Source organism: Anomaloglossus baeobatrachus, chromosome 7 (assembly GCF_048569485.1).
Source record: "Anomaloglossus baeobatrachus isolate aAnoBae1 chromosome 7, aAnoBae1.hap1, whole genome shotgun sequence".
Taxonomy (NCBI): Eukaryota; Metazoa; Chordata; class Amphibia; order Anura; family Aromobatidae; genus Anomaloglossus; species Anomaloglossus baeobatrachus.
This window is the reverse complement of record NC_134359.1, coordinates 167,983,705-168,010,291: the sequence shown is the minus strand read 5'-3', so window position 1 is coordinate 168,010,291 and position 26,587 is coordinate 167,983,705. Positions and strand designations below refer to the sequence as shown.

The window sequence follows — 26,587 nt, the reverse complement described above, 5'->3', positions numbered from 1 at the left end:
CCTCTGCGCCGCCCCCACTGGCAACATCAAGAGTTCCTCCTGTCGGGGCGCCAGTGAAATCGTGCTCCGTGATGGCACTCGGACAAGGCCCACCCGGCCCCCAGGGACTGCACTTTTCAGCAGATCACAGTTCAGCACTAGGCGGTGTAACATTCTCTGTGTCGGTCGGCGACCTGTAGCACGAGTCCAGTAATGGGGTCCCTCACGGGCATACATCTGATGATTTAGATCTCGCAGAATGTTCATTCCCAGTGTCACTTCCATCCCTCTTCTAGGGGGGTGGTCCACCAACACTACCCCTTTCTGACCCAGCTCTTGACTAAACATTTTCAGTCTCATCCACACGATCCCTTTCACCGTCAGCTGGCCATTGTTAGCGGCAGTAAGTCTTATCATTCGACCATCTTCGGGAACCACTAGTTGACTGAAGTATTTCTCGAAAACTTCTAGAGGCATAATGGTACATTCAGATCCCGTATCAACCAAGCAATTCATCTTCCGTCCTTCAAATTCTGCTTCTAAGACTGGACTCCATGCAAACAAATCTTGCTCATTCCGTTGGGGGCTTTGTGAGGGGGGGGCCGCTGCGAATTGCCCCCTCAAGGCAGCGGCTGGGAGTTTAACATCGGCGGAGGAGTCTCGGGGACTGTGGACATTCGGCAGTATCGTGAGATGTGTCCCCGGCGCCCGCACCTCCAGCAGGTGACTGCTCCCCGGGGACGGGGGCTTGAGTCATTCAAAGAGGGCGGTCCGGCTGTCAGTGGAATCACCATCCCAGAGGGTGTAGCTGGTGGCCTCTCCAGGGGAGTAGTGGACGACCCAGCTCTGATTTTAGACACTTCCAGCTTTAGCTCCTTCAACTCAGCACGCAGAGCTTGTACAACATCCACCAGTCCTTCCGCTCTTGACAATTGCATTCCGCCTCCCTCCAGCCGTGTACTGTCCACAGCCCCTTGAACTACCAGAATGGACTCTGCCTCCCTTTCCACCGCGGCCTGGTAAATCTGCCAGAAAGATATTTCTGGGGTAGCCCGGGCCACCTCATACAGTTTATCCCATAGGAGCCTGTTAGCTAACCCTGTGATGAATTGGTCCCGGAGCAAGTGGTCTACCTCCCAGAACGCTCCCAGGGCCCTTGGGTCTAGTCGCTGCACTTCATTCAATGTTTCCTGTAGCGTATTAGAGTACTGCATCAGAGACTCACTTTCCTTTTGAGGGCAGTTAAAGAAAAATGATCGAAGCTGGGTCACACGGGCCCGGCCTCCAGAACTCCCCTCTAACAGTACCAAAATTTTCTCTAACGTACTTCTCTCAGCCTCAGGTCGTACCATCACCGTCCGCCTAGCGTCGCCTTCTAGTGCGTTCAATGCCAGTTCTGCTCGTAATGCGGGAGTCAGATTACACATCTGCAGAATACTCTGGACCCTCTCTGCCCAATCCTGCAACGCCATCTTACGCCCGTCGTATTTCGGCATGTGCTGGAGTAAAGCTCCTACCAGTACATGCCCTCCCACATTCGCCGCGGCTGCCAAAAGACCCGCACCCAGCAGCGGGGCTGCTGATGCGGTGGGATCATTTCTTCCCTCGCCGCCTCCGTCCATGACAAACACTGAATCCTGCCGACTATGCCAAAAATGTAATGACCAGAGGTCCTATTAAGATCCAGTGAGTCACAGACCGAGACTGAGGCAGAAATGAACAACAGTATTTTACTGAAATAAAATTACGGTGAAATGTAGAATATAATAAGCTCAAAATCCCCTTAAAAACATTACCATTAATAATTTTCACACACTAAGCGCTGACCGAAAATCAATGCACCGATTTCAGAGATCCCAGTATATGTAAATCACATTTGGGACCAGGAACAAATTTACCTACACGTTTAACTTATCAAACTGGAAAGACGATGTAAATTAGGTGAGGGTGGTCTGATGGAAACTCTGAGATGGCGCACTGAGTATAACTTATCACAGATAATAATACAATACACTAAATTAATGATGACTATACACTTATTACAGGGATACCCGGGTATCTCACAACCTATGGTACCATTAAACTCCAATGTAACTTTACACCGGTATGTTTCCGCGTGGGCTGCATCAAGTCCAGAAAAATAAAAATAAAACTTTGGCGCCAAAAATAAGTACTTATTGCAAAAAAAACAAAGTTTGGCAGCTATCAGCCAATGCCAGAGTCACCTGTCAAGCACTTTAATTCTGTAGCCTCAGGGTGCAGTCTGGGGATCACTCCTTTCCAGGGCTTGTCAGAATCCTTCCAATGGGGATGACACCGGACGCCGTCTCTCTTATCGCAGTCACTCACGGCCTTACTGGACATCAATCACTTGCTCTGTCAGGGAGGGAAACATCTCCTCAGCTTATCACACAGTGATGTGGTATTGTCTTCGCAATTTCTGTTTCCCTTCACTCTCCTCAGATGCTGTCACTGGCTCTGTTCACCAACAAGTCTCTTGGTCACCAACCGGGGCTTACAACCAACTTTTTTAAGGCCCATATTGCTTCACCTACTACGTTTTAAAAAAAAAACCCGTTGCCATGGACACCCAACTCCCTCCTCGCACATCCTGGATCTCCACAACTACTGTCTGTTTATCGCTCAGACAGACAGGCAGACTCTGCAGGGTCCTAATGCTCGCCCTGTATTGTCATAGTTCACACTCTTACACCAGTGGGAAACTAAGTTACTATAGCAGACACTTTGTGGATGCCACTAAGTTTCAGCACTGTTTGCTAAAAAAACAGCGTAGCAAAATGGGCAGGATGGTAGAAGGCACAGGTGGTGGAACTTGCTTGGCACTATTAGGACACTAATTTACTATAGCAGACACTTTGTGGATGCCACTAAGTTTCAGCACTGTTTGCTATAAATATAGCATAGCAAAATGGGCAGGAGCGTAGAAGGCCGAGGTGGTGGAACTTGCTTGGCACAAGTGGGAAACTAAGTTACTATTGCAGACACTTTGTGGATGCCACTAAGTTTCAGCACTGTTTGCTATAAAAATAGCGTAGTAAAATGGGCAGGATGGTGGAAGGCAGAGGTGGTTGAACTTGCTTGGCACCAGTAGGACACTAATTTACTATAGCAGACACTTTGTGGATGCCACTAAGTTTCAGCACTGTTTGCTATAAAAATAGCGTAGTAAAATGGGCAGGATGGTGGAAGGCAGAGGTGGTTGAACATGCTTGGCACTATTAGGAAACTAAGTTACTATAGCAGACACTTTGTGGATGCCACTAAATTTCAGCACTGTTTGCTATAAAAATAGCGTAGCAAATTGGGCAGGATTGTAGAAGGGAGAGGTGGTGGAACTTGCTTGGCACCAGTGGGACACAAAGTTACTATAGCAGACACTTTGTGGATGCCACTAAGTTTCAGCACTGTTTGCTATAAATATAGTGTAGCAAAATGGGCAGGAGGGTAGAAGGCAGAGGTGGTGGAACTTGCTTGGCACCAGTGGGAGACTAAGTTACTATAGCAGACACTTTGTGGATGCCACTAAGTTTCAGCACCATTTGCTAAAAAAATAGCGTAGCAAAATGGGCAGGATGGTAGAAGGCACAGGTGGTGGAACATGTTTGGCACTATTAGGAAACTAAGTTACTATAGCAGACACTTTGTGGATGCCACTAAGTTTCAGCACTGTTTGCTATAAATATAGCTTAGCAAATTGGGCAGGATTGTAGAAGGCAGAGGTGGTGGAACTTGCTTGGCACCAGTGGGACACTAAGTTACTATAGCAGACACTTTGTGGATGCCACTAAGTTTCAGCACTGTTTGCTATAAAAAAGCGTAGTAAAATGGTCAGGATGGTGGAAGTCAGAGGTGGTTAAACTTGCTTGGTACAAGTAGGACACTAATTTACTATAGCAGACACTTGGTGGATGCCAATAAGTTTCAGCACTGTTTGCTATCAAAATAGCATAGCAAAATGGGCAGGAGGGTAGAAGGCAGAGGTGGTGGAACTTGCTTGGCACCAGTGGGAGACTAAGTTACTATAGCAGACAATTTGTGAATGCCACTAAGTTTCAGCACTGTTTGCTAAAAAAAATAGCGTAGCAAAATGGGCAGGATGGTAGAAGGCAGAGGTGGTGGAACATGTTTGGCACTATTAGGAAACTAAGTTACTATAGCAGACACTTTGTGGATGCCACTAAGTTTCAGCACTGTTTGCTATAAATATAGCGTAGCAAAATGGGCAGGAGGGTAGAAGGCAGAGGTGGTGGAACTTGCTTGGAACCAGTGGGACACTAAGTTACTATAGCAGACACTTTGTGGATGCCACTAAGTTTCAACACTGTTTGCTATCAAAATAGCGTAGCAAAATGGGCAGGAGGGTAGAAGGCAGAGGTGGTGGAACTTTCTTGGCACCAGTGGGACACTAAGTTACCATAGCAGACACTTTGTTGATGCCACTAAGTTTCAGCCCTTTTTGCTATAAAAATAGCGTAGCAAAATGGGCAGGAGGATAGAAGGCAGAGGTGGTGGAACTTGCTTGGCACCAGTGGGCACTATGTTACTATAGCAGATACTTTGTGGATGCCACTAAGTTTCAGCACTGTTTGCTTTCAAAATAACATAGCAAAATGGGCAGAAGGGTAGAATACAGAGGTGGTGGAACTTGCTTGGCACCAGTGGGACACTAAGTTACTATAGCAGACACTTTGTGGATGCCACTAAGTTTCAGCACTGTTTCCTATAAAAATAGCGTAGCAAAATGGGCAGGAGTGTAGAAGGCAGAGGTGGTGGAACTTGCTTGGCACCAGTGGGGCACTAATTTAGTACAGTAGACACTTTGTGGATGCCATTAAGTTTCAGCACTGTTTGCTATAAATATAGCATAGCAAAACGGGCAGGATGGTAGAAGGCAGGGGTGGTGGAACTTGCTTGGCACCAGTGGGACACTAAGTTACTATAGCAGACACTTTGTGGATGCCACTAAGTTTCAGCACTGTTTGCTATAAAAATAGCGTAGTAAATTGGGCAGGATGGTGGAAGGCAGAGGTGGTTAAACTTGCTTGGCACCAGTAGGACACTAATTTACTATAGCAGACACTTGGTGGATGCCACTAAGTTTCAGCACTGTTTGCTATCAAAATAGCATAGCAAAATGGGCAGGAGGGTAGAAGGCAGAGGTGGTGGAACTTTCTTGGCACCAGTGGGACACAAAGTTACAATAGCAGACACTTTGTAGATGCCACTAAGTTTCAGCAGTGTTTGCTATAAAATTAGCGTAGCAAAATGGGCAGGAGGGTAGAAAGCAGAGGTGGTGGAACTTGCTTGGCACCAGTGGGACACTAAGTTACTACAGCAGACAGTTTGTGAATGCCACTAAGTTTCAGCACTATTTGCTCTAAAATTAGCGTAGTAAAACTGGCAGGAGGGTAGATTGCAGAGGTGGTGGAACTTGCTTGTCGGCAGTGAAACACTAAGTTACTACAGCACAGCAGACACTTTGTGGATGCCACTAAGTTTCAGCACTGTTTGCTATAAAAAATAGCATAGGAAAATGGGCAGAATGGTAGAAGGCAGAGGTGGTGGAACATGCTTGGCACTATTAGGACACTAAGCTACTATATCAGACACTTTGTGGATGCCACTAAGTTTCAGCACTGTTTGCTAAAAAAATAGCATAGCAAAATAGGCAGGATGGTAGAGCGCAGAGGTAGTGGAACTTGCTTGGCACCAGTGCGACACTAAGTTACCATAGCAGACACTTTTTGGATGCCAATAAGTTTCAGCACTGTTTGCTATCAAAATAGCATAGCAAAATGGGCAGGAGGGTAGAAGGCAGAGGTGGTGGAGCTTACTTGGCACCAGTGGGACACTAAGTTACTATAGCAGACACTTTGTGGATGCCACTAAGTTTCAGCACTGATTGCTATAAAAATAGCATAGCAAAATGGGCAGGACTGTAGAAGGCAGAGGTGGTGGAATTTGCTTGGCACCAGTGGGACACTAATTTAGTATAGCAAACACTTTGTGGATGCCACTAAGTTTCAGCACTGTTTGCTATAAAAATAGCATAGCAAAATGGGCAGGAGTGTGAAAGGCAGAGGTGGTGGAACTTGCTTGGCACCAGTGGGACACTAAGTTACTAAAGCAGACACTTTGTGGATGCCACTAAGTTTCAGCACTAATTGCTATAAAAATAGCGTAGTAAAATGGGCAGGATGGTAGAAGGCAGAGGTGGTGGAACTTACTTGGCACCATTAGGACACAAAGTTACAATAGCAGACACTTTGTAGATGCCACTAAGTTTCAGCAGTGTTTGCTATAAAATTAGCGTAGCAAAATGGGCAGGAGGGTAGAAAGCAGAGGTGGTGGAACTTGCTTGGCACCAGTGGGACACTAAGTTACTACAGCAGACACTTTGTGAATGCCACTAAGTTTCAGCACTATTTGCTCTAAAATTAGCGTAGTAAAACTGGCAGGAGGGTAGATTGCAGAGGTGGTGGAACTTGCTTGTCGGCAGTGAAACACTAAGTTACTACAGCACAGCAGACACTTTGTGGATGCCACTAAGTTTCAGCACTGTTTGCTATAAAAAATAGCATAGCAAAATGGGCAGAATGGTAGAAGGCAGAGGTGGTGGAACATGCTTGGCACTATTAGGACACTAAGCTACTATATCAGACACTTTGTGGATGCCACTAAGTTTCAGCACTGTTTGCTAAAAAAAATAGCGTAGCAAAATAGGCAGGATGGTAGAATGCAGAGGTAGTGGAACTTGCTTGGCACCAGTGCGACACTAAGTTACCATAGCAGACACTTTGTGGATGCCAATAAGTTTCAGCACTGTTTGCTATCAAAATAGCATAGCAAAATGGGCAGGAGGGTAGAAGGCAGAGGTGGTGGAGCTTGCTTGGCACCAGTGGGACACTAAGTTACTATAGCAGACACTTTGTGGATGCCACTAAGTTTCAGCACTGTTTGCTATAAAAATAGCATAGCAAAATGGGCAGGAGTGTAGAAGGCAGAGGTGGTGGAATTTGCTTGGCACCAGTGGGACACTAATTTAGTATAGCAGACACTTTGTGGATGCCACTAAGTTTCAGCACTGTTTGCTATAAAAATAGCGTAGCATAATGGGCAGGAGGATAGAAGGCAGAGGTGGTGAAACTTGCTTGGCACCAGTGGGCACTAAGTTACTATAGCAGATACTTTGTGGATGCCACTAAGTTTCAGCACTGTTTGCTTTCAAAATAATGTAGCAAAATGTTCAGAAGGGTAGAATACAGAGGTGGTGGAACTTGCTTGGCACCAGTGGGACACTAAGTTACTATGGCAGACACTTTGTGGATGCCACTAAGATTCAGCAATGTTTGCTATTAAAATAGCGTAATAAAACTGGCAGGAGGGTAGAATGCAGAGGTGGTGGAATTTGCTTGGCAGCAGTGGGACACTAAGTTACTAAAGCAGACACTTTGTGGATGCCACTAAGTTTCAGCACTGTTTGCTAAAAAAATAGCGTAGCAAAATGGGAAGGAGCGTAGAAGGCCGAGGTGGTGGAACTTGCTTGGCACCAGTGGGAAACTAAGTTACTATAGCAGACACTTGGTGGATGCCACTAAGTTTCAGCACTGTTTGCTATCAAAATAGCATAGCAAAATGGGCAGGAGGGTAGAAGGCAGAGGTGGTGGAACTATCTTGGCACCAGTGGGACACAAAGTTACTATAGCAGACACTTTGTGGATGCCACTAAGTTTCAGCACTGTTTGCTAAAAAAGTAGCGTAGCAAAATGGGCAGGATGGTAGAAGGCACAGGTGGTGGAACTTGCTTGGCACCATTAGGACACTAAGTTACTATAGCAGACACTTTGTGGATGCCACTAAGTTTCAGCACTGTTTGCTATAAATATAGTGTAGCAAAATGGGCAGGAGGGTAGAAGGCAGAGGTGGTGGAGCTTGTTTGGCACCAGTGGGACACTAAGTTACTATAGCAGACACCTTTTGGATGCCACTAAGTTTCAGCCCTTTTTACTATAAAAATAGCGTAGCAAAATGGGCAGGAGGGTAGAAGGTAGAGGTGGTGGAACTTGCTTTTCACCAGTGGGCACTAAGTTACTATAGCAGATACTTTGTGGATGCCACTACATTTCAGCACTCTTTGAATCAAAATAGAGTAGCAAAATGGGCAGGAGGGTAGATGCAAAGGTGGTGGAACTTGCTTGGCACCAGTGGGACACTAAGTTACTATAGCAGACACTTTGTGGATGCCACTAACGTTCAGCACTGTTTGCTATAAAAATAGTGTAGCAAAATGGGCAGGAGGGTAGAAGGCAGAGGTGGTGGCACTTTTTTGGAACCAGTGGGACACTAAGTTACTATAGCAGACACTTTGTGGATGCCACTAAGTTTCAGCACTGTTTGCTATAAAAAATAGCATAGCAAAATGGGCAGGATGGTAGAAGGCAGAGGTGGTGGAACATGCTTGGCACTATTAGGACACTAAGTTACTATAGCAGACACTTTGTGGATGCCACTAAGTTTCAGCACTGTTTGCTATAAAAATAGCATAGCAAAATGGGCAGGAAGTTAGAATGCAGAGGTGGTGGACCTTGCTTGGCACCAGTGGGACACTAATTTAGTATAGCAGACACTTTGTGGATGCCACTAAGTTTCAGCACTGTTTGCTATAAAAATAGCGTAGTAAAACTGGCAGGAGAGTAGAATGCAGAGGTGGTGGAACTTGCTTGGCAGCAGTGGGTCACTAAGTTACTATATCAGACACGTTGTGGATGCCACTAAGTTTCAGCACTGTTTGCTCTAAAAATAGCGTAGCAAAATGGGCAGGAGGTTAGAATGCAGAGGTGGTGGACCTTGCTTGGCACCAGTGGGACACTAATTTAGTATAGCAGACAATTTGTGGATACCACTAAGTTTCAGCACTGTTTGCTATAAAAATAGCGTAGCAAAATTGGCAGGAGTGTAGAATACAGGGGTGGTGGAACTTGCTTGGCACCAGTGGGACACTAAGTTATTATAGCAGACACTTTGTGGATGCCACTAAGTTTCAGCACTGTTTGCTATAAAAATAGCGTAGTAAAACTGGCAGGAGGGTAGAATGCAGAGGTGGTGGAACTTGCTTGGCAGCAGTGGGACACTAAGTTACTATAGCAGACACTTTGTGAATGCCACTAAGTTTCAGCAATGTTTGCTAAAAAAATAGCGTAGCAAAATGGGCATGATGGTAGAAGGCACAGGTTGTGGAACTTGCTTGGCACCATTAGGACACAAAGTTAGTATAGCAGACACGTTGTGGATGCCACTAAGTTTCAGCACTGTTTGCTATAAATATAGCATAGCAAAATGGGCAGGAGAGTAGATGGCCGAGGTGGTGGAACTTGCTTGGCACCAGTGGGAAACTAAGTTACTATAGAAGACACTTTGTGGATGCCACTAAGTTTCAGCACTGTTTGCTATAAAAATAGCGTAGTAAAATGGGCAGGATGGTGGAAGGCAGAGGTGGTTGAACTTGCTTGGCACTATTAGGACACTAAGTTACTATAGCAGACACTTTGTGGATGCCACTAAGTTTCAGCACTGTTTGCTATAAAAATAGCGTAGCAAAATGGGCAGGAAGTTAGAATGCAGAGGTGGTGGACCTTGCTTGGCACCAATGGGACACTAATTTAGTATAGCAGACACTTTGTGGATGCCACTAAGTTTCAGCACTGTTTGCTATAAAAATAGCGTAGTAAAACTGGCAGGAGGGTAGAATGCAGAGGTGGTGGAACTTGCTTGGCAGCAGTGGGACACTAAGTTACTATAGCAGACACTTTGTGGATGCCACTAAGTTTCAGCACTGTTTGCTATAAAAATAGCATAGCAAAATGGGCAGGAGTGTGAAAGGCAGAGGTGGTGGAACTTGCTTGCCACCAGTGGGACACTAAGTTACTATAGCAGACACTTTGTGGATGCCACTAAGTTTCAGCACTGATTGCTATAAAAATAGCGTAGTAAAATGGGCAGGATGGTAGAAGGCAGAGGTGGTGGAACTTACTTGGCACCATTAGGACACTAAGTTACTATAGCAGACACTTTGTGGATGCCACTAAGTTTCAGCACTGTTTGCTATAAATATAGTGTAGCAAAATGGGCAGGAGGGTAGAAGGCAGAGGTGGTAGAACTTGCTTGGCACCAATGGGACACTAAGTTACTATAGCAGACACTTTGTGGATGCCAATAAGTTTCAGCACTGTTTGCTATAAAAATAGCGTAGCATAATGGGCAGGAGGATAGAAGGCAGAGGTGGTGAAACTTGCTTGGCACCAGTGGGACACTAAGTTACTATAGCAGATACTTTGTGGATGCCACTAAGTTTCAGCACTGTTTGCTTTCAAAATAATGTAGCAAAATGTTCAGAAGGGTAGAATACAGAGGTGGTGGAACTTGCTTGGCACCAGTGGGACACTAAGTTACTATAGCAGACACTTTGTGGATGCCACTAAGATTCAGCAATGTTTGCTATTAAAATAGCGTAATAAAACTGGCAGGAGGGTAGAATGCAGAGGTGGTGGAACTTGCTTGGCAGCAGTGGGACACTAAGTTACTAAAGCAGACACTTTGTGGATGCCACTAAGTTTCAGCACTGTTTGCTAAAAAAATAGCGTAGGTAAATGGGAAGGAGCGTAGAAGGCCGAGGTGGTGGAACTTGCTTGGCACCAGTGGGAAACTAAGTTACTATAGCAGACACTTGGTGGATGCCACTAAGTTTCAGCACTGTTTGCTATCAAAATAGCATAGCAAAATGGGCAGGAGGGTAGAAGGCAGAGGTGGTGGAACTTTCTTGGCACCAGTGGGACACAAAGTTACTATAGCAGACACTTTGTGGATGCCACTAAGTTTCAGCACTGTTTGCTATAAATATAGTGTAGCAAAATGGGCAGGAGGGTAGAAGGCAGAGGTGGTGGAGCTTGCTTGGCACCAGTGGGACACTAAGTTACTATAGCAGACACCTTTTGGATGCCACTAAGTTTCAGCCCTTTTTACTATAAAATTAGCGTAGCAAAATGGGCAGGAGGGTAGAAGGTAGAGGTGGTGGAACTTGCTTTTCACCAGTGGGCACTAAGTTACTATAGCAGACACTTTGTGGATGCCACTAAATTTCAGCACTGTTTGAATCAAAATAGAGTAGCAAAATGGGCAGGAGGGTAGATGCAAAGGTGGTGGAACTTGCTTGGCACCAGTGGGACACTAAGTTACTATAGCAGACACTTTGTGGATGCCACTAAGTTTCAGCACTGTTTGCTATAAAAATAGTGTAGCAAAATGGGCAGGAGGGTAGAAGGCAGAGGTGGTGGCACTTTTTTGAGACCAGTGGGACACTAAGTTACTATAGCAGACACTTTGTGGATACCACTAAGTTTCAACACTGTTTGCTATAAAAAATAGCATAGCAAAATGGGCAGGATGGTAGAAGGCAGAGGTGGTGGAACATGCTTGGCACTATTAGGACACTAAGTTACTATAGCAGACACTTTGTGGATGCCACTAAGTTTCAGCACTGTTTGCTATAAAAATAGCGTAGCAAAATGGGCAGGAAGTTAGAATGCAAAGGTGGTGGACCTTGCTTGGCACCAGTGGGACACTAAGTTACTATATCAGACAAGTTCTGGATGCCACTAAGTTTCAGCACTGTTTGCTCTAAAAATAGCGTAGCAAAATGGGCAGGAGGTTAGAATGCAGAGGTGGTGGACCTCGCTTGGCACCAGTGGGACACTAATTTAGTATAGGAGACACTTTGTGGATACCACTAAGTTTCAGCACTGTTTGCTATAAAAATAGCGTAGCAAAATGGGCAGGAGTGTAGAATACAGGGGTGGTGGAACTTGCTTGGCACCAGAGGGACACTAAGTTATTATAGCAGACACTTTGTGGATGCCACTAAGTTTCAGCACTGTTTGCTATAAAAATAGCGTAGTAAAATGGGCAGTATGGTGGAAGGCAGAGGTGGTTGAACTTGCTTGGCACCAGTAGGACACTAATTTACTATATCAGACACTTTGTGGATGCCACTAAGTTTCAGCACTGTTTGCTATAAAAATAGCGTAGCAAAATGGGCAGGAGGTTAGAATACAGAGGTGGTGGAACTTGCTTGGCACCAGTGGGACACTAAGTTATTATAGCAGACACTTTGTGGATGCCACTAAGTTTCAGCACTGTTTGCCATAAAAACAGCGTAGTAAAACTGGCAGGAGGGTAGAATACAGAGGTGGTGGAACTTGCTTGGCAGCAGTGGGACACTAAGTTACTATAGCAGACACTTTGTGGATGTCACTACGTTTCAGCACTGTTTGCTAAAAAAATAGCGTAGCAAAATGGGCAGGATGGTAGAAGGCACAGGTGTTGGAACTTGCTTGGCACCATTAGGACACTAAGTTACTATAGCAGACACTTTGTGGATGCCACTAAGTTTCAGCACTGTTTGCTATAAATATAGCGTAGCAAAATGGGCAGGAGCGTAGAAGGCCGAGGTGGTGGAACTTGCTTGGCACCACTGGGAAACTAAGTTACTATAGCAGACACTTTGTGGATGCCACTAAGTTTCAGCACTGTTTGCTATAAAAATAGTGTAGCAAAATGGGCAGGAGGGTAGAAGGCAGAGGTGGTGGCACTTTTTTGGGACCAGTGGGACACTAAGTTACTATAGCAGACACTTTGTGGATACCACTAAGTTTCAACACTGTTTGCTATAAAAAATAGCATAGCAAAATGGGCAGGATGGTAGAAGGCAGAGGTGGTGGAACATGCTTGGCACTATTAGGACACTAAGTTACTATAGCAGACACTTTGTGGATGCCACTAAGTTTCAGCACTGTTTGCTATAAAAATAGCGTAGCAAAATGGGCAGGAAGTTAGAATGCAAAGGTGGTGGACCTTGCTTGGCACCAGTGGGACACTAAGTTACTATATCAGACAAGTTGTGGATGCCACTAAGTTTCAGCACTGTTTGCTCTAAAAATAGCGTAGCAAAATGGGCAGGAGGTTAGAATGCAGAGGTGGTGGACCTTGCTTGGCACCAGTGGGACACTAATTTAGTATAGGAGACACTTTGTGGATACCACTAAGTTTCAGCACTGTTTGCTATAAAAATAGCGTAGCAAAATGGGCAGGAGTGTAGAATACAGGGGTGGTGGAACTTGCTTGGCACCAGAGGGACACTAAGTTATTATAGCAGACACTTTGTGGATGCCACTAAGTTTCAGCACTGTTTGCTATAAAAATAGCGTAGTAAAATGGGCAGTATGGTGGAAGGCAGAGGTGGTTGAACTTGCTTGGCACCAGTAGGACACTAATTTACTATATCAGACACTTTGTGGATGCCACTAAGTTTCAGCACTGTTTGCTATAAAAATAGCGTAGCAAAATGGGCAGGAGGTTAGAATGCAGAGGTGGTGGAACTTGCTTGGCACCAGTGGGACACTAAGTTATTATAGCAGACACTTTGTGGATGCCACTAAGTTTCAGCACTGTTTGCCATAAAAACAGCGTAGTAAAACTGGCAGGAGGGTAGAATACAGAGGTGGTGGAACTTGCTTGGCAGCAGTGGGACACTAAGTTACTATAGCAGACACTTTGTGGATGTCACTACGTTTCAGCACTGTTTGCTAAAAAAATAGCGTAGCAAAATGGGCAGGATGGTAGAAGGCACAGGTGTTGGAACTTGCTTGGCACCATTAGGACACTAAGTTACTATAGCAGACACTTTGTGGATGCCACTAAGTTTCAGCACTGTTTGCTATAAAAATAGCGTAGCAAAATGGGCAGGAGGGTAGAATACAGAGGTGGTGGAACTTGCTTGGCACCAGTGGGACACTAAGTTATTATTGCAGACATTTTGTGGATGCCACTAAGATTCAGCAATGTTTTCTATTAAAATAGCGTAGTAAAACTGGCAGGAGGGTAGAATGCAGAGGTGGTGGAACTTGCTTGGCAGCAGTGGGACACTAAGTTACTATAGCAGACACTTTGTGGATGCCACTAAGTTTCAGCACTGTTTGCTATAAATATAGCGTAGCAAAATGGGCAGGAGCGTAGAAGGCCGAGGTGGTGGAACTTGCTTGGCACCAGTGGGAAACTAAGTTACTATAGCAGACACTTGGTGGATGCCACTAAGTTTCAGCACTTTGCTATCAAAATAGCATAGCAAAATGGGCAGGAAGGTAGAAGGCAGAGGTGGTGGAACTTGCTTGGCACCATTAAGACACTAAGTTACTATAGCAGACACTTTGTGGATGCCACTAAGTTTCAGCACTGTTTGCTATAAATATAGTGTAGCAAAATGGGCAGGAGGGTAGAAGGCAGAGGTGGTGGAGCTTGCTTGGCACCAGTGGGACACTAAGTTACTATATCAGACACCTTGTGGATGCCACTAAGTTTCAGCCCTTTTTACTATAAAAATAGCGTAGCAAAATGGGCAGGAGGGTAGAAGGTAGAGGTGGCGGAACTTGCTTTTTACCAGTGGGCACTAAGTTACTATAGCAGAAACTTTGTGGATGCCACTAAGTTTCAGCACTGTTTGAATCAAAATAGAGAAGCAAAATGGGCAGGAGGGTAGATGCAAAGGTGGTGAAACTTGCTTGGACAAGTGGGACACTAAGTTACTATAGCAGACACTGTGTGGATGCCACTAAGTTTTTAGCACAGTTTGCTATAAAAAAAGTGTAGCAAAATGGGCAGGAGGGTAGAAGGCAGAGGTGGTGGAACTTTTTTGGGGCCAGTGGGACACTAAGTTACTATAGCAGACACTTTGTGGATGCCACTAAGGTTCAGCACTGTTTGCTATAAAAATAGCGTAGCAAAATGGGCAGGAGGGTAGAAAGCAGAGGTGGTGAAACTTGCTTGGCACCAGAGGGACACTAAGTTACTACAGCAGACACTTTGTGGATGCCACTAAGTTTCAACACTATTTGCTCTAAAATTAGCGTATTAAAACTGGCAGGAGGGTAGAATGCAGAGGTGGTGGAACTTGCTTGTCGACAGTGGAACACTAAGTTACTACAGCACGGCAGACACTTTGTGGATGCCACTAAGTTTCAGCACTGTTTGCTATAAAAAGTAGCATAGCAAAATGGGCAGGATGATAGAAGGCAGAGGTGGTGGAACATGCTTGGCACTAATAGGACACTAAGTTACTATAGCAGACACTTTGTGGATGCCACTAAGTTTCAGCACTGTTTGTTATAAAAATAGCGTAGCAAAATGGGCAGGAGGTTAGAATGCAGAGGTGGTGGACCTTGCTTTGCACCAGTGGGACACTAATTTAGTATAGCAGACACTTTGTGGATGCCACTAAGTTTCAGCACTGTTTGCTATAAAAATAGCATAGTAAAACTGGCAGGAGGGTAGAATGCAGAGGTGGTGAAACTTGCTTGGCAGCAGTGGGACACTAAGTTACTATATCAGACACGTTGTGGATGCCACTAAGTTTCAGCACTGCTTGCTCTAAAAATAGCGTAGCAAAATGGGCAGGAGGTTAGAATGCAGAGGTGGTGGACCTTGCTTGGCACCAGTGGGACACTAATTTAGTATAGCAGACACTTTGTGGATACCACTAAGTTTCAGCACTGTTTGCTATAAAAATAGCGTAGCAAAATGGGCAGGAGTGTAGAATACAGAGGTGGTGGAACTTGCTTGGCACCAGTGGGACACTAAATTATTATAGCAGACACTTTGTGGATGCCACTAAGTATCAGCACTGTTTGCTATAAAAATAGCGTAGTAAAATGGGCAGGATGGTGGAAGGCAGAGGTGGTTGAACTTGCTTTGCACCAGTAGGACACTAATTTACTTTAGCAGACACTTTGTGGATGCCACTAAGTTTCAGCACTGTTTGCTATCAAAATAGCGTAGCAAAATGGGCAGGATGGTAGAAGGCAGAGGTGGTGGAACATGCTTGGCACTATTAGGACACTAAGTTACTATATCAGACACTTTGTGGATGCCACTAAGTTTCAGCACTGTTTGCTATAAAAATAGCTTAGCAAAATGGGCAGGATGGTTAGAATGCAGAAGTGGTGGACCTTGCTTGGCACCAGTGGGACACTAATTTAGTATAGCAGACACTTTGTGGATGCCACTAAGTTTCAGCACTGTTTGCTATAAAAATAGCGTAGTAAAACTGGCAGGAGGGTAGAATACAGAGGTGGTGGAACTTGCTTGGCACTATTAGGACACTAAGTTACTATAGCAGACACTTTGTGGATGTCACTACGTTTCAGCACTGTTTGCTAAAAAAATACCGTAGCAAAATGGGCAGGATGGTAGAAGGCACAGGTGGTGGAACTTGCTTGGCACCATTAGGACACTAAGTTACTATGGCAGAAACTGTGTGGATGCCACTAAGTTTCAGCACTGTTTGCTATAAATATAGCGCAGCAAAATGGGCAGGAGCGTAGAAGGCCGAGGTGGTGGAACTTGCTTGGCACCAGTGGGAAACTAAGTTACTATAGCAGACACTTTGTGGATGCCACTAAGTTTCAGCACTGTTTGCTATAAAAATAGCGTAGCAAAATGGGCAGGATGGTGGAAGGCAGAGGTGGTTGAACTTGCTTGGCACCAGTAGGACACTAATTTACTATAGCAGACACTTTGTTGATGCCACTAAGTTTCTGCACTGTTTGCTATTAAAATAGCGTAGAAAAATGGGCAGGAGGGTAGAAGGCAGAGGTGGTGGAACTTTTTTAGCACCAGTGGGACACTAAGTTACATAAGCAGACACTTTAAGGATGCCACTAAGTTTCAGCACTGTTTGCTATAAAAAACAAACGTAGCAAAATGGGCAGGAGGGTAGAATGCAGAGGTATTGGAACTTGCTTGGCACCAGTGGGACACTAAGTTACCATAGCATACACTTTGTGGATGCCAATAAGTTTCAGCACTGTTTACTATCAAAATAGCATAGCAAAATGGGCAGGAGGGTAGAAGGCAGAGGTGGTGCAGCTTGCTTGGCACCAGTGGGACAATAAGTTACTATAGCAGACACTTTGTGGATGCCACTAAGTTTCAGCCCTTTTTATTATAAAAATAGCGTAGCAAAATGGGCAGGAGGGTAGAAGGTAGAGGTGGTGGAACTTGTTTTTCACCAGTGGGCACTAATTTACTATAGAAGACACTTTGTGGATGCCACTAAGTTTCAGCACTGTTTGCTATCAAAATAGCGTAGCAAAATGGGCAGGAGGGTAGAATGCAGAGGTGGTGGAACTTGAGTGGTACCAGTGGAACACTAAGTTACTATAGCAGACACTTTGTGGATGCCACTAAGTTTCAGCACTGTTTGCTATAAAAATAGTGTAGCAAAATGGGCAGGAGGGTAGAAGGCAGAGGTGGTGGAACTTGCTTGGCACCAGTGGGACACTAAATTAGTATATAAAACACTTTGTGGATGCCACCAAGTTTCAGCACTGTTTGCTATAAAAATAGCGTAGCAAAATGGGCAGGAGGGTAGAAGGCAGAGGTGGTGGAACTTGCTTGGCACCAGTGGGACACTAAGTTACTATAGCAGACACTTTGTGGATGCCACTAAATTTCAGCCCTTTTTACTATAAAAATAGCGTAGCAAAATGGTCAGGAGGGTAGAAGGTAGAGGTGGTGGAACTTGCTTTTCACCAGTGGGCACTAAGTTACTATAGCAGACACTTTGTGGATGCCACTAAGTTTCAGCACTGTTTGCTATAAGAATAGAGTAGCAAAATGGGCAGGAGGGTTGAAGTCAGAGGTGGTGGAACTTTCTTTGCACCAGTAGGACACTAAGTTACTATAGCAGACACTTTGTGGATGCCACTAAGTTTCAGCACTGTTTGCTATAAAAATAGCGTAGCAAAATGTTCAGGAGGGTAGAATGCAGAGTTGGTGGACCTTGCTTGGCACAAGTAGGACACTAATTTAGTATAGCAGACACTTTGTGGATGCCACTAAGTTTCAGCACTGTTTGCTATCAAAATAGCTTGGCAAAAGTGGGCAGGTGGGTACAGTGGTCGGGTTCTGTGGGTCAGTGGACAGGAAAGGAACACTAAATTAGTATTTCAGACACTTTTAGGATGGCAGAAAAGTGTCAGCTCTTTGGGCAAATAAAATAGACTGGCAAAAAATGGGCAGGTGGGTACAGTGCCTGCATTCTGTGGGTCAGTGGATAGGAAAGGAACAGCATCTTAGTATTCCATACACTTTTAGGATGGCAGAAAAAGTGTCAGCTCTTTGGTCAAATAAAATTGCGTGGCAAAAGTGGACAGGTGGGTACAGTACCCGGGTTCTGTGGGTACCAGGACAGGAAAGGAAAACTAAGTTACTATTCCAGACACTTTTAGGATGACAGAAAAAGTGTCAGCTCTTTGGGCAAATAAAATTGCGTGGCAAAAGTGGGCAGGTGTGTATAGTGCCCGGGTTCTGTGGGTCAGTTGACAGGAAAGGAACAGTAACTTAGTATTCAAGACACTTTTAGGATGGCAGCAAAAGTGTCAGCTCTTTGGGCAAATAAAATTGCGTGGAAAAAGTCGGCAGGTAGGTACAGTGCCCGGCTTCTGTGGGTACAAGGACAGGAAAGGAAGCCTCACTTTCTATCCCTCCTAATGATGAAATGCAGCAAGGAATTCCCTGAGCTTAGGTACACAGACACTGTTATTTGAAGCTGTAAACAGCGTTTCCACGGACCTGCCTGTCAACTATGGCTCTGAGCGCCTGGAAATCAGCCCTGAAAAGGGCTGAAAGAAACTGCAGTCCCCAATCTGTACAGCTCTGTGGGTATAGTGTACACAGCAGGAGCGGCGTCAGGAGCAGCGTGAGCGGTAAATGTCACCCACACACATAAAGAAGATAATGGCGGCGTGAGGGAAAATGGCCATATTTATAAGGCAAGGACATGTGACATTCACAGCCTATGACACATGCCCTTGCTTGTCTGGCAAAAAAGTACTCTTACCTGTGTGTGTGTCTGGGATTGGCTGAAATCCTGGCCCGCCCCACTACACGCGCGCTTAGGAAAAAAAATAAATGGCAATCTGCATTCTATCAGCATCACAGATCTAAACCGCATCCCCCCCCACACACTATACGCTGAAATTTGATAATAGTGTGAATCACAGTGATTCGCACTATTACAGTGAAAAGCCAGCTAGTAACTAGCTAGGCCTTTTGCTGATCGAGCCGTTCTCGAAAGTAACTCAAGCTATCGAGCTTTTAGCAAAAAGCTCGAGTTTGAGTTCGATCTTAAGCACCCCCCAAAATCACTCGAACATGAAATTGGCGAACCTCGAACATCGCTCATCTCTAGTCAGAATTACTTACAGTATTCAGTGAGCTTCACACTAGGGCAATTTTCTCTTTAGGTTGCCACCCCTAGACCCACAGTTACCGACATCAATCCCCCGAATTTCCAACTATGAGGGATCGCAAGTATGATATTGTTGTAAATGACAGGGAGAGTCTTCAGAAGGGTGTAGTCATGAACCATTTTGGCTGCCGCGATGTCCCGCATTTGCTCTCTGACTCATATGCGGAGCTCACGTAAGGTGAGCCCCATGTAGATCAGGAAGCACAGGCATGTGGCATAATACTCCACATATGTAGTACAGAAGGTGACATAATTCCGAATGTCAAAACGATTTGTACCATTGTTAATGTCGGCCATAAATTTACTTTGATGCAATCTAGTCATGCATCCCTCTTAAACTGTCTGCAGTCCAAATTATGAGTCACTCGTGGTAGCATGCATACCCCTCTCTTCCACCCACACCAGAGACGTACTCAGATATGAATAGAAAGTAAGACTGATTTTAATACGGAAGTTGTACAAATATTTAAACGGAATTATTGGCTAGGTGCCAAGAATACGTAACACGTCTCCCATTGGATAAAATAGAACAGCTTATTCTGTGATATACAATATACTTTAATGTGCTTGGTTCCTCATTTAGATTAAGCAATGTCAGCATGATTCACTCATCACATGAATAGCCCAGTCTGTCTGAGTCTTATGTCCAAATGCAGAACTAGGCGGGGTACGCAGTCTGAAACAGCATCTTAAATCCTGGCTTTTGGATATCTTCATATATACTCCTAATAGTTCATAATCTTGTCCTTAACATTCCCCCCTTTGGAGATAGCCAAAAGTTTTTCCTTACTTTCCCAGGTCTATTGATCTGTCCTAATGCCAATGGTTACCTCACTCACATACGAGATAACCCATCCCTTGTGGACAGATCTTCCCACCCAACAGACTATGCATAGGAAGCCAGATCCTGACCATATTCCCTAGACTGTCCTCATGGCTATGTTCCACTGGCATACGTTATTCAGGAAGGAGGAACGTGGCAGTAGTCCTTTAATTGGCTAATATTTATCAGGGTTGGTTTCAACCAAAGTCTCATGCTCCTCAGTCCTCAGGCGGTTATGGTGGGACATCATCAAAGATGGGATGCACAGTCATCTTCTGGTCCACAGGCTTAGAAAACATCGTCCTGGCACAAAGTATCGGGTAGAAGAGGGAAGACAGCCATCTCCTGGTCTCAGGTCCGACATCTCTTTGTTGTGGAATGCATGGATCTTCGTCCGAAAGAAAAAAGTGAGAGAAGAGAGAGAAAGAGAGGAAGAGAGAGAAAGATTGAGAAGAGAGGAAGAGAGAGAAAGATTGAGAAAAGAGAGAGAGAAAGAGAGAAAAAGTGAGAAAAAGAGAGAAAAAAAGAGAGAGAGAGGAAAAGAGGAGAGAGAGAAAAAGAAAAGAGAAAAGTCTAGATCTGGTTGGATCTGGAGGAGAAAACTAAAAAACGTATATTAGGCAAATGTTTAAACAAACAACAAGCTTAGTTGAAGTATCTGGGGGTACTTCTAAACAGGATTTCATAGGGTCTCAACCTAGCGTTCTCTGCTAGGGTGTGTCTGACACTGAACAATTCAAGGGGAAGACTCTCATGCCCTTGCTTTCTACACTGCCCCATCCTCCCAACCTTCCCTCTATTCTGTGGCTGGTATGGGGTGTATAGAGTCAGTTCTGTGTCTAAGGCCTGCCATATCTCTTTGGCTGGCAGTGAAAGCAGGTCACTAGCCACTTTCTATGGTCTCTGGGAGCCCACAGCTGCACCCTATCTCAGTCTTCTTCTTCTTCTGAGACTTGCTCTTGTAGGGTCAGGAGGACAATGTTTTCTCAAGACTTTCCATCTTTCCTTTCTTCTTCACATTGGGGTCATTCAAAAAGCACAGATTGACTGACTGTTTCTTTGGTAAGTGGTCTTGGGGCTTCTTTGGATGTTCTGTCAGTGAAGGCACTTCTTACTGCTTCCCTTGACTCCTCCAATGTAGGTCACAACCCTGCTCACCGCGACTCTGTCTGGCAATAGCAAAGCTTCCATCTGTTCTTCTATGGCCTCATGGCGGCGTACAGTTCCATTGGCAGTGATCAAGTCTCTTGTCTTCCATCTAGAGTAGATGCTGGCTGCCATCTTGCAGGCTTCAGCGAGAGCACATACATCTGCTTCTTCACAGACAGGCATGTGGGCAGCGACTGCTCTATCAGCACAGCGTCTTCTGCCAGCACCACCATACCCATGTGGAACCGTCTTCTTGATGCACATCTTGATCCATCCGCAAAGGGGTTAAGTCAGGGTCCAAAGGTGTATCCGTCACTGTATCGAATCCAGAGTTTCCTCAGCTATGCCAGAGTCGACTACCTCTTCCCCCAAGGGGTGTCAGAGGTGGGACACTCCCCCCTTGGAAAAGGGAGAAGTTTAGCAGGATTAAGGATCCCACACCGGGAGATGGTGACTTTGTCAGGGAGCAGTGATGTCATACAGGCATTGATCTCCAACTGGTGCTTTAGGTATGTGTCCAATCTGGCTGAGTAGTATTCAAAGGGCTGCTGTCTTCCTCCATGGCAAACAAGTAGAATGACTTCTGGGCTGGAGATGACGTGATGATACTCTTCAGGTGACTGTGACTGTAACTCAGGTGACTGTGACTGTAGCACATCTGTATGTGGGGTGATCTTGTAAGCTGTTAGATTCATCTCCAGACATCTTGCCACTTGAAGGAGGATGTCTTGGTCCTTACCAGCTGTAGTTTGCATGTGGGCTCTCGGAGACCTGATACAAAGGACTATACCCAGGTTTGTAAGAAAGAGCAATGGGTGTAACTTTGGGGTCAGGAGAACACTGAAATTCTAAAAACTAAGACTCCCTAAAACCCCAAAGAAAGAGAAAAGAGCACAAGAGGGTTTGGAAACTACCAAGCAGCACCCACTGACTACATATACATCTAGAAATAGCAGTGGAACGTATCTACTCTACCTCTCCTGTGCTGACCCTGTAACTGGGGGGCCCTGCACTCTCCCTCATCCCGACGGTAGACCTGATGGTGGTCAGGGTCGGGCCTCCAGCGTATCCCTCTCTCCTGTCAGACCCTGCAAACTAAGACACAAAGGATTACTGGGTGCTGCCAACAAAAACCCTAATATATGCCAACTCCTGATGATCAATGTCCCCTTGGGACCACGTGATCCTCCACCCTCTAAATCAGGAAACCCTTGTGCAAGATACCAGGCTGGATAACATACAAGTGAAAATATCACAAACCAGGCTAAGCAGCAACTGCCATAGGCAGAAAAATATTCACTGTCCACCAAGACTGATAGTGAGCAGTCTATATGGTCTACTAAATTGTATACTAGATACAGCAAAAACAAACATGCAAAAGAGAAGGGAAAAGGTTTCCACAGGACTATCAGCAATGTCCTCTGCTAAGGTTCATTAGTGGGAACACAATGGTGCACAACTGCATATGACCAAAAACGGAGTGTGTGTTTCAGGTCCCTATGTCCCCCCTCTGCAGTCTCTGCTACATCAGCAATAAACAGAGCAGTGGCTTTGGCTGCTGACACAAAAATGGGGAACTGGGTGTCGGCTGGACTAAAATGGCGTCAAAAGATGAACTATGTAGTGTCTGAGTTAAAACGGCCGCTAAAGATAATTACCGATAAGAAACAGCCGCTAAAAGAGGAAGTAGGTGTTGGCCAAAAATGGCGTCTGAAGAGGCCTGGGAGGGAGTGACATGGATTGTGACATCTACATTCAGGAGGCATTCAATCTGTCACTGGGAATATGGATTATATAGGGACCCCTGGGCTGACCCTGTAACTAGGGACCCTGTACTCGCCCTCATCTCCTGTCAGCCCCTGCAATAATATCCCCATACCATACCCCACCCAGGGCTGGGCAAAACACAGAGTGACAGAAAGAAATCTACATTCAGGACAGGAAATAATGGGGTGGGCATACGTGGACACAGTGCTCCACAGACAGCATACAAGTCCACCCTATATATCAGCTTATGTTTCTTTTTTTCACAGACAGGTAAAATACACATAGTGTAGTTACTAGATTCAGAATTACATCTCTTCTAATCATCTCAACACTTTCACTATATTGACATTCAATAATTCAATATAACATCCTGTACCTTCAATCTAATCTCATCTAACCTCCCCCCTTGGGAGAATTCTCCTTTTCAACATACGTGTGTCATTTACAATTAAACTTCACAGAACTTCATTCACAGAACTGAAATAGAAACTAACACTTCTCTTTTTCTTTTTTTTTTCAATTTCAACCCTACGGTGTTCTACACCAAAAGCTGCGTACATTATACATACAAACATCTTCCAGGAAAAACTAGAGCACCAGGGTCACTTGGGTGATAATAAGGTACACGCACCCTCACTGTAAACCCGCAAACCTGGCTCCATTACTGGCCAGAAAGAATCCCCAGCTTTAATTTGGGTGAGCCCATACAAATCAGTTTTGGTGGTGGGGTGAATCATTGTTAAATCATTGTCATCTTCCTGCCCCCCCTCGGTGGCTTCTGTTGCTCCAGCAACAAATAGGCCAGTGGCCTTGGGACTTAAGATGGCTGGAAAAGGGAACTAGGTGTGGCCCGAAATGAAATGACATCTGGGCAGGCTAGAGAGGGCGTTTGGTGGGCAGGGGGACAAACTACACAAGTCCAACCCTCTGGGGACGACTTACATAAGGAGGGGGGCGTTGCTTCCTAATGGGCTTGGCCACTTCCTGAAGTGCCATTTTCTGAGCTGGTGCAATATAGAAGTATCTACTATCTCCATCCCATTCCTCTTTCCATGCCAATTTTCTAACATCTTTTGACGTTCTATACCATGCCTCAGCATCCATAAGGAGATCTTTATCTTTCAAAATCCCTCGCTTATTTAACAAGACATCTTTCTATTCTTGCTCCTCTAATCTCCCTCTTGGCAGTGATCCCTGAAGGAGCGACTTCATATTTTTAACATACTTTTTACCTTTTTTCTCGCTTACTAATTGTTCTGCCGTTAACTTGACAGGTGTAGATTGATTAGACCCCATATTCAAAAGGGTAAACAACCTAAAACTAACACGTCAACCTGGATGTCTGGTCTGTGCCGTAATACACTTTCTCTCCTGGACCAGCAACTATACACATCCACAGAATACAGAGATTTTCTACCTCAGTCCACAAACCCACAACACAAACGGGTTGTCCTACCAGGAAGAAGTGTCACGTGGGTGATAATAACTAAATTCACCCTCACTATATCTTACTTCAAGTACTAGTAACCTCTGTTCACACTATATACACCTTATTTGAACAAATATGTCCAGAACATCAATACTCAATGATTAAGCCCAAAATCAAGGGTTTTCCCCAATGTATTCAATCCTAGGTAAGAATACACAGACATCCACTAAAACAAGACCAATGAGTACACATACAACGTTCAACTCACTGCTTAGCAGGAAAACCGTACCAGGTAGCAGTCAGGGCTCTTTCCCCCCACTTTATAACACTGCACCTGTATATAGAAAACCCTTCCAAATATTCTATTCCCGAAGATCAAGTCCAAGGCCTTATCAAACATCAACTATCGACCGGACTTGTCACACACCAATGTATCTCACAGTATACACAGCAGTATACATAAACAGTTAACTAGTTACAAGTTTCTCATGCACTCAAAGAAGAAACAGCTTCAAAGTATCAAAGTACATTCTTGTGACACTTCCTCTTTTTTCTGCCGTACGAACAAAGCACACAGGATTTCCTGTTTCTCGTAAGCCAGCAAGTACTCCGCTTGTTGCAAATAGACAGACATTTCAACAGGTAGACACAGGTAAACACAATGACATAACAATAAGGACACTATACATACCATCCAGGTGGCTGATCTCACCTGCAGATATAACCATATATATCCATATAACCAGCGTATATAACAACTTCCTCATTTTCCTCTACCGTTAGAGAAAAACAAAACTTAAAACTTCTGCTTTCTCCAAAGAGCAGACAAAAACCTCAAACCACATTACATTTCATGTGATTTAGAATTACATTTATACAGACAGCTTAAGGTGAACCTGACCACCTTGGTGTGGGATCTCTTAGGAGGCTTATCTCATGCGAGATGGCGGTCATTAGGTGTCTAGACTGGGACAGCCCAACCCCCCTTTCAAAATGCAAGTACATGCATGAGGATTGCAAGGTGAGATTATATAAATGTCCTCACCTTCATTTGGAGTGTGCATCTCCATTCCTCATCGCGTAGTTGCCTTTCGACTCAAGGTGTCAGCACGGCCGTCCGCCACAGAGAGCTCCGTCCTAAGGTTCGTTGGGCGCCACTGTTAATGTCGGCCATAAATTTACTTTGATGCAATCTAGTCATGCATCCCTCTTAAACTGTCTGCAGTCCAAATTATGAGTCACTCGTGGTAGCATGCATACCACTCTCTTCCACCCACACCAGAGACGTACTCAGATATGAATAGAAAGTAAGACTGATGTTAATACGGAAGTTGTACAAATATTTAAACGGAATTATTGGCTAGGTGCCAAGAATACGTAACACGTCTCCCATTGGATAAAATAGAACAGCTTATTCTGTGATATATAATATACTGTAATATGCTTGGTTCCTCATTTATATTAAGCAATGTCAGCATGATTCACTCATCACATGAATAGCCCAGACTGTCTGAGTCTTATGTCCAAATGCAGAACTAGGTGGGGTACACAGTCTGAAACAGCATCTTAAATCCTGGCTTTTGGATATCTTCATATATACTCCTAATAGTTCATAATCTTGTCCTTAACACCATCAGACGAACAGAAGGTCTTACTGCGGACAATATTGACGCATGCCAAACAGTGACTGTAATTGAAACATACAAGTGTAGGGCCCTAGGTGCTAAATGGGTTCTTAATATCCAGTATCCAGCACATAATGGCTTCTCATCAACATGTCTTTCAAATTGCGGGCATGTCTGGCAGTCATGAGTGGTTTGAATTCCTGATATTTCTGGATCAGATAAAAGGATTGGCCAATGCCTATGTGGCGCCCTGGACTAGCCAGGTAGCCACATGAATAACACTCACACATCCACCCCCGGGCAGAAACACCAAAGTCAGACACAAAATCCTTGTTGCCTCCTTCCAGGGGCTGATGTCCACACCAGGTGGGGTGGAGCCAGGCGGTTGGCCCCACCCACTGAGGAGTTCACAGTCCTGGAGGCGGGAAAAGAGAGCA

General features: G+C 44.8%; 1 protein-coding gene across 2 annotated transcripts in view; it reads left to right on the top strand.

Moving 5' to 3' along the window:
- The window catches only part of LOC142245236 (carboxypeptidase O-like), a 992,459-nt gene that overhangs the window by 710,184 nt on the left and 255,688 nt on the right, over positions 1-26,587 (top strand). The window lies entirely within an intron of this gene.